The sequence below is a fragment of the Otolemur garnettii genome, unplaced genomic scaffold (genome assembly GCF_000181295.1).
Source record: "Otolemur garnettii isolate 467f Iridium unplaced genomic scaffold, OtoGar3 scaffold00161, whole genome shotgun sequence".
In the NCBI taxonomy this organism is placed as follows: domain Eukaryota; kingdom Metazoa; phylum Chordata; class Mammalia; order Primates; family Galagidae; genus Otolemur; species Otolemur garnettii.
Genome location: NW_003852556.1, coordinates 1,637,504 through 1,649,239, shown reverse-complemented (window position 1 = coordinate 1,649,239; position 11,736 = coordinate 1,637,504).

Sequence of the window (11,736 nt, the reverse complement as noted above, 5' to 3'; positions counted from 1 at the left end):
GGTGCCCTGGACCTGCATCACCCAGAAGGCATCAGCATCCTCCACAGACAGACTCGGTGCCCTGGACCTGCATCACCCAGCAGGCATCAGCATCCTCCACAGACAGAGTTGGTGCCCTGGATCTGCATCACCCAGAAGGCATCAGCATCCTCCACAGACAGACTCGGTGCCCTGGACCTGCATCACCCAGCAGGCAGCATCCTCCACAAACAGCCAGTCCCAGGCAGACTCGATGCCCTGAACCCTGGTGCCCTGGACCTGCATCTCCCAGAAGGCAGCATTCTCCACAGACAGACAGCCTGTCCCAGACAGACTCGGTGCCCTGGACCTGCATCACCCGGAAGGCAGCATCCTCCACAGACGGCCCATCCCAGGCAGACTCAATGCCCTGGGACCCTGGTGCCTCCTCACTGGTGCTCTCTGGCCTGCACCCAGATGAGTTTCCTCCTCATGTCTGTTTCCCTCACCCTTTGTTGTCCTAGTTTTGGCTCATTTGCTGAGGCTCCTTAATACCACAACTGATCAGCTTGAACAAGAGAAATGTGTTCCCTCCTGGGGTGGCAGGTGAGAGGTCCTGAGTCAGCTGCTGGCAGGTTGGCTCTTTCTGAGACTGAGAGGGAAACCCTGGCCCCTGCCTCCCCTTGCTCCTGGAGGTGGCCAGCAAACCTTGGGGTCCCTGGCACCGGGAAGACCCTAGGGGTACAGCCTCCCCCAGGGCACCCTTGCTCCTTCTCTCTTCAACCCAATCTTAGCCATGACTGGTGTCATCTATGACCAGCTCTGCCAGACTTGTCAGCATCAGCACACTGTCTTCACGTGAAATCTTACGGGAATCTAGATACACAGCAGAGGAGGACGAAGGTGCTGAGGGAGGCGGGTGCTACAGACCCAGGGTACCCCCAGTGTCCCCCTTCCCTGGCACTCAAGACAGCCCTGTGGCGGGCATCTCTGTAGGCCCTGGGGGGCCTCAAGCAGCCCGGAGAACCCGCACACAACACCAAGATGTTTACACAGATTCATTTAGGAGAACAGGTGCATCTGCTGCTCGGTCACTGTACTTGGAAGCGACTGGGTTGCGGCAACACAACAGGCCTTCTCTGAGAGAGCTGTCTACACCACTTCTGCCCAAGCAGACACGCTGAATGTTGTCGTTTGGTCATATTCAGGAATCTGGCGGCACTTAAGGCCTCATTTGGAATAAAGGATTGTGTCAGCATTTCTGTTCTGAATTCCTATTTTCAATGATTTATAATGAAGCATCTTTTTGAAATGGTTTCAGCTGTGTGAGCTATATGCAGCCAGGAGAATAGATCGCAGGGCTTTTTCCACTAACTATGAAATTGTTTGATTTTTACAAAACATATTTAGCAAATTGTTAAAAGTATTGGCTAAACACAGCATTTCATAAATGAAATGTTGAAGTGATCAAGATGTTGAACTTTAAAATCATTTGCTTTCGCTGAACAGTGCCTTTTTTTTTTACAAAGTTCAATAAGAATTTTTAACGTAATTTTATACAACATTATAAGTGCATTGCTACATGTTGTAAATATCACGCCATTACACATTCTAATTACCTGATTACATTCATTTACATTAAATTTGTAATTAAATGTAATTTCATGCTTACTGAGTGAAAATCCTTTTGAAACACAGCGATCATGCTCTCCATTGCAGTGTGAGAGGCCGACGGCAGACCTGACCTGGGATGTCTGCAGAAGCAATTAGTAAATCCCATCAATTAAATCAGGGTTTCTTAAACACAATTGCAGATGGTGAAATCATGCATCTCGATGCATAATTAAGATGGCATTAGAACCAAGATTCTTGTTTCTGTAGCTTTGGTTCTGGAGGATCCAGGGCTAATGTAGAAAAACAAGGTACTTCTTTGGCTTAAAAATTAGGAGATTAATGACAGCTATGATATGGGAAGTAGGCAAGTCAGTCACCTGCCTGTATTCTAACCAAGGGTTTTTAAGTTCTGAGAAGCCTTTACTTGCAACATTTTATAATCTCTTTCCAAATTCTATCTCTCACCATCACCATAGCAACCACATCTTATGGCAAGCCTGGGCACATTATCAGATCAACTAGGAGGAGTCCTATCCCTGAATTTGGCCTTGAATGACTAATTTTTTCTTCTTCTTATGAACGTTTGGCATCGGGAGACAGTTTAGCTGCCAAATGTTTGCAATGAAAGGCTTCTTGATGGATCTTGGCTACCCTTGACATCTCGATGCTAAGGATATTGTTGGAGTCCTCCCTGTGTCGAGCACAGAAAAACCAGGACAAACCAGAACTATTTACATCGTGAATGCTGACTGTGGAAGAGTGGGGGAAAGGCAGTGTGCCAGGAGGCAAGGTGGAGAGACTTTCTCCCCGGGAGGCCAAAAGCTCTTCCCTCTGGACCACACAGGCTGCAGCAGAGTCCTCGGTCACAACAGGAGCCTGGCTCTGCAGCATGACACAAAAGCCAGACACACACAGCAAACCGAAAACAAGCATGGGTCTGGAGGAAAGGATGAGGGTGCACCGTGGTGCTCAGACTGAGGACTCACCATACTTAAACTGAGGGCTTGTGAGCACACAGATTGCCAGGCTGTGCCCCAGAGCTGTGGCTCAGGAAGGTGGGTGGGGCCTGAGAACTTGCATTTCTCATAAGCCACTGCAGCTGGTCTGGGCTCACACAGAGACAACTTCCCCTGGCTGGGTGAAGCCTCCTCCCAGTGAGGTCATCTGAGGCCTCCAGAACAGCACTGGGGCCTAAGATGTGGACCGTCTGTTCCCCTGTGGCCACCTCACGGCCTTGGGGGTGCATGGGCTGAGCTGATCCCAATGGAGAGGGTGCCCATCTGTCTGGGCGGGCGGCTCCTTGTTCAGAAAGAGCAGTGAGGTCACCAGGGCAAGGAGACCAGCCTCCCTGCGGAGCCCAGCAGCCAACTCCTAGAACAGGTGGCAAGGTCACTGGGCGAGGCTACGCCCAGCAAGCCTGACCCTGTGGGCACTCACTCAGGGCTCGTTACACAGGCGGAGCCAAGCAAGGCCCTGTCCTTGTGGAACCCACGCGTGAAAGATGCCTAGGATTGATTCCAGATCCAGGAAACTTTCTTCCATGGTAGAGGGCTGCACATTGGAATAATAATTTAGAATATTGTTTCTCATGTAACTTTATAATAAGAAATCAGGGCAGGGAGCAATTGTACTTTCTCCTCATGTTGTTGCGAAATGGAAGTCACTGGTTTGGTCTTTACCTCAGAGGTGCAAGTTCTTTTGAAATTAAAGACATTCTGTCAGTATTCAAAATAAGCAGAAATAGGAAATATTTCTGAAAACAGAAGGGGGTGGTGGGAGGCCGGTGTAGCTCCTACTGTGGCATCATAGGCAGAGAGCTGTGGACAAGGCCACAAGAGTCTTGTCTCAAAACCAGCGACTTCTGGCCATTCCAGTAGTCACAGCAGCCTCCAGTCTGCACATCGCACTCGCAGTGCCGAGCAGCTCCTGGGCATAAGGAGGCTGCCCGGCCAGCCCAGCACATGCCCGTCTGTGTCCAGGCCCCAGGAGGGGAGTCAACCCACTGCCATTTGCTTGTCCAACGTCCCCCACTGCAGAGAGGGACGCAGGCACTGGGAGGCACCTTGTTCTATCAAAGCATCTGTCGCTAAAAGCTCCCTAAATCACTGCATGGCCAGGTTGACCCCACTTGTACAGCTCACTGCAGCCTCCAACTCCTGGGCTCATGCAGTCCTCCCGGATCACAGGTGCCCACCACACCCAGCTTATGCATTTTTTTTTTTTTTTTAGAGATAGGGAAGTCTCTCTATGTTCCTCAGGCTGGTCTTAAACTCCTGGCCTTAAGTGATCCTCCCACCTCAGTCTCCCAAATTGATGTGATTATATAACTATTGGTTTTTATGGTACCTTTAGCCAAACTCATTAGTTCATTTAGATTTAATGAATGGTTTTTTTTTTTTTTTTGCACCTCCTTGAATCAGACGCTGTTGTTTAAAATATTTTGTAAATGGACTTTTATGAATACAAGAGATGAAAGAAAAATTCTGGCTAAGTTTGAGGTCAGCTCCAGCTGGAAGCCTTGCCCCGGTGTAGCTGTGGACTCTGCTGGGAGGCGCCTGTGCCCTTCCACCTGCAGCTCAGCCTCCAGGCCTGGTTTGTCCTCCGGGTTTCTTAGCATGTTCCCGATCTTATCTTTTAGAAAATTCCCCTGGAGCGTTCATTCTGCCTCTCAATCTCAACACGTCTAATTCATTCTTGAGTTGATTCAGTTCCTTTCTGCATGGATCCAATAGGCAGAGGAAGGAGGGCAGGACTCAGAGGGTGTGGACAAGGGAGAGAGTGTCACGTTCATAAATGGTATGAAGCACCACCATAGCCCTGGTGTGCAGTGAGCACCTGAAGGTGACGCCCGCCCAGGTGGTGTCAGAGAAACAGAAGGGAAGCAACCCCTGCACCACATGGGCAGGGACAGTGGGAGAAGTCCCGGGACAGCTGAGGCCAGCAGAGTCTCCATCCACGGCCCTGGGCACAGAGCTGAGCAGGGGCCACATCGCGGGGACAGGGATTGGTTGACTGATGTCTTGGAGGTCCCTGAGAAAGCAATTCACCTAAGTAGGTCACTGAGCAAAATTTTCCAAACCTCGTAAAGAAAAAAATAGACCTACCTTTCCGGAATAGGGTTGCACTTTCAGAATACAAACAGGTGTTTTCAATAACCAGCGACTGTGAGCTGGCAGGGCTGGCTAGTTTCTGGGTAGTGGTCAGGGGAAACCTGCTGAGTGCCCATCCTCCACCTCAGGGGGGCTGTGTGTTGGGGCCCCAGGGCACCTGTGCCAACCAACCCTGCACCTCCAGCCCCAGCCTGCAGGTTCCCTGTCCCCATGCCCCTGTCCACATCCAGCCCGGAGCAGCGAGACTGTCATTCCTTCCTTCAGTGGACAGAGCTCCTTCTCTAATTTCTTTTTAAAGTAAGTGATTGGATCCTCTTGTATTTTTATTTATGAAAAGGAAAACTATACTTATTATTTTTGTGTCCCTAGCTCAAAGCCCTTTAGAAAAAAATTTCTTGTTTTTCCTTGGTTAAGTGTCCCTGTTATTAGTTTTGGGGGCCGTGGCCATTAGCAGTATAGGTATGCCATCATTATTTTCTCTAAAGTACAAGATCTCAAGGGAGACACCCTCAGTAGTGGTGGGGTAGTGGTGACTGCGGTTACCGTTGGTGCCGGCGCTATTCCTGGCTCATGGTGAGTGGAGTTTCCCCCTTTAGCCCTCACTGCCCACTGTGTGGGTGGTACTTCAAGAAGCCTGTTCTACAGATGGGGCAACTAGGGGTCATCAAATGTAGGTGATGCTCCCAAGATCACATAGACTGAAGAAGACTCCACTGGTATTCATACTTTTTTGTTTGAATATGTGTGAATAATATATTTGCCCCTCTGTGCTGCTGACTTTAAGTGTTAAGGGGGAACATCCAGGGCCACATTTGGCATAGACAGGGGAATTCTCTGTGGAATCAAGGTCTCTTACCAGTCTGGAACCATCACTGTGCTTACAGGCCCCCTAGTCCAACCTCAGAACATCCCAAACCCTTTAGCTCCTGGGTGAGCTGGGATAGCTGTGGAGAAAGAGACCACGTCCTTGGAGAAGGCCTGGAGACCCAGCTTGCTGGGCCGCCCTGCACCATCTGCCCCCACCCGTCCACACCATGGCCTTGCCCTCCTCACCTTGCTTCCCGACGCACTGTGCTGTGGGCTGACCGCGGCTCCAGCAGCAGACAGAACCGTCTGAGATGTGCCGCTGGCATTTCTGAAGCTGAGCAGGTGCAAGAGGATTTTAAAAAGGCGCAGCCGCCTTTCAGGAAGTCAGATGGCATTGTGCAGCAGACAAGGAACACGGTGGATTCCAAAGCCCCGAATCAGGTCCTTTCACTTGTGTAGAATATATCAATTTGGAATGCGCAATTTGAAATTGCTGGTTTAGAATTTGATCCATGCGATTGTAGCATAGTTTTCCAAGGGCTGAAATATCCGACTCCCAGCCCAGAGGTGATGAGCTACCTCCAGGGTTATTTCTTCTTGAATGATCACCGAGTGTCTTCTCATGTTCAGTAGGAAGTGCTCTTTCTACTCCTCTGCTGTGAAAAACACTCTTGAGTTCCTTTGTTTTTCTGAACTATCTACCTAATTACTTCATACAGCTCTTTAAAATTCTTCAGAATGGATTTTTATTTGTGTTTTCACTTTCTTTGTTATTGATTTCTGCTTAACTGTACTTCCTTGTAAACAAAATGGTGAAAACATCCAGAGATCCTCAATGTCAGTCCTGCTCTCTCTCAAGCTCAGAGGCCACAGCTCTTGGACACAGGCCACCCCCCCTTGTAGCTACACAAGCCTCCTGGGGGGGGGGTTGGTATCACAGCCCCCATGGGAGCACCCCATGACTGCTGTGGCCCACCCAGATGGTCCAGGAAGCAGTAGGTGAAAGCTGCTTAGCGGGGGATGTGAAGGCAGCAGAGATGGAGGGGAAGCCAGAGCAGGAGGCTTGTGCCGTCCTGAGCTCTGGGTTGCTCCCAGCTGCCCAGCCTGTGTGATGTGACAGCCACACATTTGCAGTTGTCCCTCCCTGGCCACAGGTGTTTGTCCTCTATACCCATGACGTGGCAGCATCCAAACCCAGCCCACCATCAGGGCAGGTTCTGAGCAGAGGTGCGGCTCCTTTCACGCAGCTCTGGCCCGTCTCAGCTGCGCGGTCCTGGCACAGTCGTGGGAGGTCAGCTGTCCTGTTCATTGCTATTTCCTCCTGCACAGCCTTTAACATAGATGGGACTTGCATAGAAGGCTTTGTCTTAGAAAGAACGAAGAAAGGAGGAGAAGGGGAGAGGGAGGGAAGAAAAGAAGAGTGAGGCAAAGAAAATGTAGCTTCATGATTATTTCAGTCTGTAAAATAAGATTAAAGAAGCGACACCAGGTGAAGCACACAGGTTAAAACACAGCCCTGGTGTGCTTCCGTTGTCACCACTGCCTGTGACTTTCAGTCACAGTCCTGAGAGGCTGAAACAGCTCTGAGCACCAGGCTTTTCTTTCTGCCTCTCCGACTCTCCCGCCTTAGACTTGCATGCTCCTTGTAGACCCTGATTTTTCTCCCTGAAGCAAACACTGTCCAGTTTTTTAACAAGTGGATAGAATAGGGCTCAAGAGACTTCTCGGAAGTCGTAGGATTAACTCTGTGAAGTGTTCTCTTGCTCAGCCTGTGTGCCTGCCCTGCTGACTGGCCTCCCAGGACACCGTGTGGACAGTCTGCTGCACCCGCCTTCCTGCTCTTTTCTGTTTATTCTCCTGTCTCATCATTTTTAAAACAGAAACAAAATCATGTTCTTCATACAACCTGCCTTTGTTTACATTGTGGCTCTTTTTCTGCATCAGCACATGTGATCTACTTGGTTCTTTAGCTTTTAAAGGGATGCATTGTATCCCTTGTCCAAATGGTTTTGTAATTTTTTTTTAAACCTATCTGATCCTAAGGATCATTCCAGTCATTTCCTTTTTTTTTTTTTTTTTGCAATAAACATTCCCAATGTTTACAAAAATGCCAAGAGGAACATTCTCTCACAGATGTCTGCTGAGGGAGCATTGCTGCAGCCTGAATTCCTGGACACGGGGTGCCCGTGCTGCCGCAGAGCTGTACCCCGTGTGCACCAGGCGCTGCTCTTACTCACCCCACTGGGCACCCGTCAATGAAGGAGACTTTCCCGTCTCCACAGTGTGGAAAACAGGGCCAGGGAGTCCCCACAACTTTTTGATTTTCTGACCTAAAAACTGTGCCTGTGATTGATTGTTTCCTGAATGTTCCTTTAAGTTGGGGAGAGATAGTATGCTAGAGTAGGAGCCACAGTCTCTAAGTTTTACAGAAGTAGACACTTGTCACGATGCTCTTTCTTCTGGGCCTGGCTCTCCCACTACTCAGCTCTGGGGCTCATCTTGAGTCCTTTCTTTTATGTCTTGGTGAAAGAGTGATACCTGAATTCTAGGCTCCCCTTAATTCCATCAGTAGACTCTGGGTTTCCCTGAGGTACACGTTAGAGGATTTAACCAGGGTCAGCCGGCAGCCAGAGCTTGCACATTTCTGTCTGCTGAGCAGTCCCCCTGCGGGAGAGCGGGGCCCCGCAGCCTGCAGCCTCCCTGGCTCCCAGTCTGTGTGCCGCCACCAGGCAGAGGACATCTGAAACCAAGCCCAGGGTCACCACGTCAGCCTCGGTCCCCTCACCCTATGCTGGCCTGCCTCATGGGGTTATGTGAGGGTCAAATGGATTGATATTTGTAAATGCTCAGAAAACATCTTTCACAGAGTAACACTATGGAAGCGTTTGCTAAATGAAGAAATAACAGGGAAGCTTTGCATTGTTATTTTTATGATTACTTGGAACTTAGAAACACAAGATGGAGTCTGCATTACCTCCCCAGTCAGTTCAATGAGTGTTAAATCACTCTTTTTTCAGATTAAATGTGCAAGAACATTGGGATCAACCAGACATAACTCATAGCTGAATAAACTGTGAGTCTACGTGGGGGGTGGGGAGCATTTATTCTTCTGTTGGGAAAATGGACGATGGTCAGTAATACCTTAATAAGAACCAAAAACAGTGATCTGAGGGGGTTCACTCTTACCATTCACAGACAGTAGAGGAAACAGTGTCATAAACCCCATGTACCTTCCACTCAGCAATGACCAGCATCCCACTGTCATGTCTTTATCACTCTCGCCTCCTTGGAGTGTTTTAAAGGAGCACTCTCCAAATGCCTGTTTGCACCTGCAACCCCGGGGTGTGATGTTGACGCAGAGGTCTGGGGCTAACCTGAGACTCCACCTTCCTGACAAGCGCCCACTGACCTCCAGGTCACTGGTCCAGACCATGCTTGCAAGACAGCAAAGCAAAACCTGGCCATCACACCAATTGCAAACACAAGGCAACTTTTTTAAGCATAAAAGGAGATAATGAACTCAAACTAGTGTCTTCCACCTCCTCTTTCCATATCTTTAGCATTTTATAATGAGAATTAACATTCAGAGTGATGACTCACCCAACTGAAAACTCCAGAATCAGCAGCGAAAGAGCACAATTGTGTTTCCTTTTCTACATCCACAAGGACAGGAAAACATTCTCACATATTTTACAAAGATTTCTAACAGCATTTCTCAAAATAAAAATAATCATATTGGGGTTAATTGTACTAATCAAGAAAAAAAATCTAAAAATCTGAAATCTACCCAAATACTCCATTTTCTGGGCATTTCTATCCATAGGAATTTTCAGACAGACACAGCCTCAGAACCGTGGTGCTGTGGCTGGGCCCTGCTGTGGACTGGGGGCTGCCACCTCCCCTCAGCTGCCAGGGGCACCTGGCCTGAGACCCCTCTCCAGACGCTCCCACTGTAGTGGCAACTGTTTTCTCCTGTAGCTGGATAGTAACTGTTGCCCAAGGGATGTCTTCATTCTAATGGTTATAAGTTTATTCTAACCTGTGCCAGGAAAGCCCCTAAAACTAGCACAAGTGTCATTACTTAGTTAAGTACTGAAAAATGAGCCAATTTGAAGTTAACTTAAAAACAATGAAGTAAATGACACCTAGTGGGGCAGAGGGTGGGGGGGTCTGTGGTGAGAGTGTGGGCCGATGATCCATGTGGGGCACTGGGGGCCGTTGTGTCCCCTCCATTAGAGGGCGCCTTCTCACTCAGCACCCAACTTCCCGAATGCACACATGTGTGTGACGCCTGCACACGCCTTTCCTGCAGCTCACTGAGCAGATGCAGGATGACAGCTAGAAGGTCATGCTTGTTTGCATTCTCTGGTTCAATGAGAGTTAACCTTGATCTTGTTTTTCTTTCAAAAATTGATGAAAAAACCTTTGAAAAATACTTTCATCATCTATGTTTGTTTATATGATTTTTTCTGACTATAGAACTAACTCACGCTGTTGCTAAAAAAAAAAGTAATTAGATAGAAATGTACATGGCTAAAAAGAAACCAAAACAAAAAACAAACAAAAATGTAACAACTGCAGCCTGGGAAATCAAAATTCATCCCAGCCTTTCCCTCGCTCATCACGCACGCATATGTATACACATGTGCACTGTGTAGTTGTGCACCTCGATGCAGCCATCTCCTCTGGGCACAATTGTCCCACATACAAATGTCAGATACTTCAGCTTAGTTCAGGAACACCATGCCCAGCGATAGGGTCCAAGTCTCAGTTACCATGGTGTGCAATCTGTGAACACTTGCATGGAAGACAAGCTTCACCACCAGCTCTTCAGTCAGGAGTCACAGACACGCACAGTGACCCTGCGGCCACTTGTGGGCCCGTACGAAAAGTACTTAGATGAGTTGCGTCCTCATCTCCCAGGGATGAGCTCCAGTGCCATTTCACCAGAACAGGTCCTCAAAAGAGGGATGAGGTCGGCAAAGATGGGAGTGCACCAGGAACTGCAGAGTGGCAGTGGTGGGAGTAAAACTCAAACTGACTGAAGATGGGGCTTGAGGACACAAGGAGTCTGTGGGGCGTGGCCTCTGGGAAGCCTGGAGGAACATGGAGAGGGCAGTATGTCCACAGGAAGTGCTCAATCAGCAACTGAAGCAGCCCCAGTGCAGGAGACGGCCTCTGTGTCCTCGGAGCGTCTGGCCAGTTTCTCAGCCTCAGCACAGTGCCATCCTGGGCTGGGTGAGCCCTCGTGCTTTACAGAAGACTTGGCAGCATCTCCAGGCCTCTGCCTGCTAAGTGCCAGGAGTGCCCTTCCTGTGAGGACAGTGAAAAATGTCTGCAGACACTGCCAAGTGTCCCCAGGAGACAAACTGTCCCCAGTAGAGAATCACTGGCCTAAGGTTACCTCCTTTGCTCTGAATAGTTATTTTATTTTCTACAGCAAATTCTCAGCACAGATTGGGGTAGGGCCGCCTGGGGTCATAGACTCAAATAGCCACAGGGGCATAAAAGTCCATCCCAGGAAAACAGAGCAAAATGAACAAGGAAAACAAAAGTATTTTTGAGATAATGGAAGATATTTGAATCAAATGGAATATTAGCTGACATTAGGGAATCACTGACACTATACTGAAGAGTTTTGATAACTGAAATGTTATGACGCCTCTGATTTACTTCAAAATACTTTAGAGAAACCAAATACCTCCAGATGACAGGAGCTGGATGGGACACAGAAGTGTCTGGATCTTGTCTGTCCGTAGCAACTGGGCTCTGATAGGAGACCCAGGAGGCCATGTCTAGAGGTGACCGATGTCTGTGTGGGGTTGGGGGTCAGGGTGCCCCATGGGGTCTTCCCATCCAGGCTGTGCCTGTGGAGAGCATCCGGCCAGCAGAGCCTCAACCTGGGCGCAGATCCTGGTTCTTCCTCTCCTGCTTATAGGGCGTTAGGCCAGTTGCTCCCCTCTGAGCCTCAGTTTCCACCTATGTGACATGGGCTAGTCCCCACCATGCTGTGGCAGTGTCTGTCACTTGGCCATACTCTCAGGAAGGGACCCTTGAGGCCAAGGAAGCTGAAACTGGTAAGCCAATGTAATCCACGCGGGCTGGGGAAGGGAGCCACGCCAAGCCCTAAGAAACACCACCGCTCAGGGGACAGGCAAACAACAGAACAATTTGGTGTGACCTTGACCAGGTTAGGAGAAGATCAGTGTCTAGAGCCCCAGAGGAAGGCCAAGTGTCCCCAGGAGAC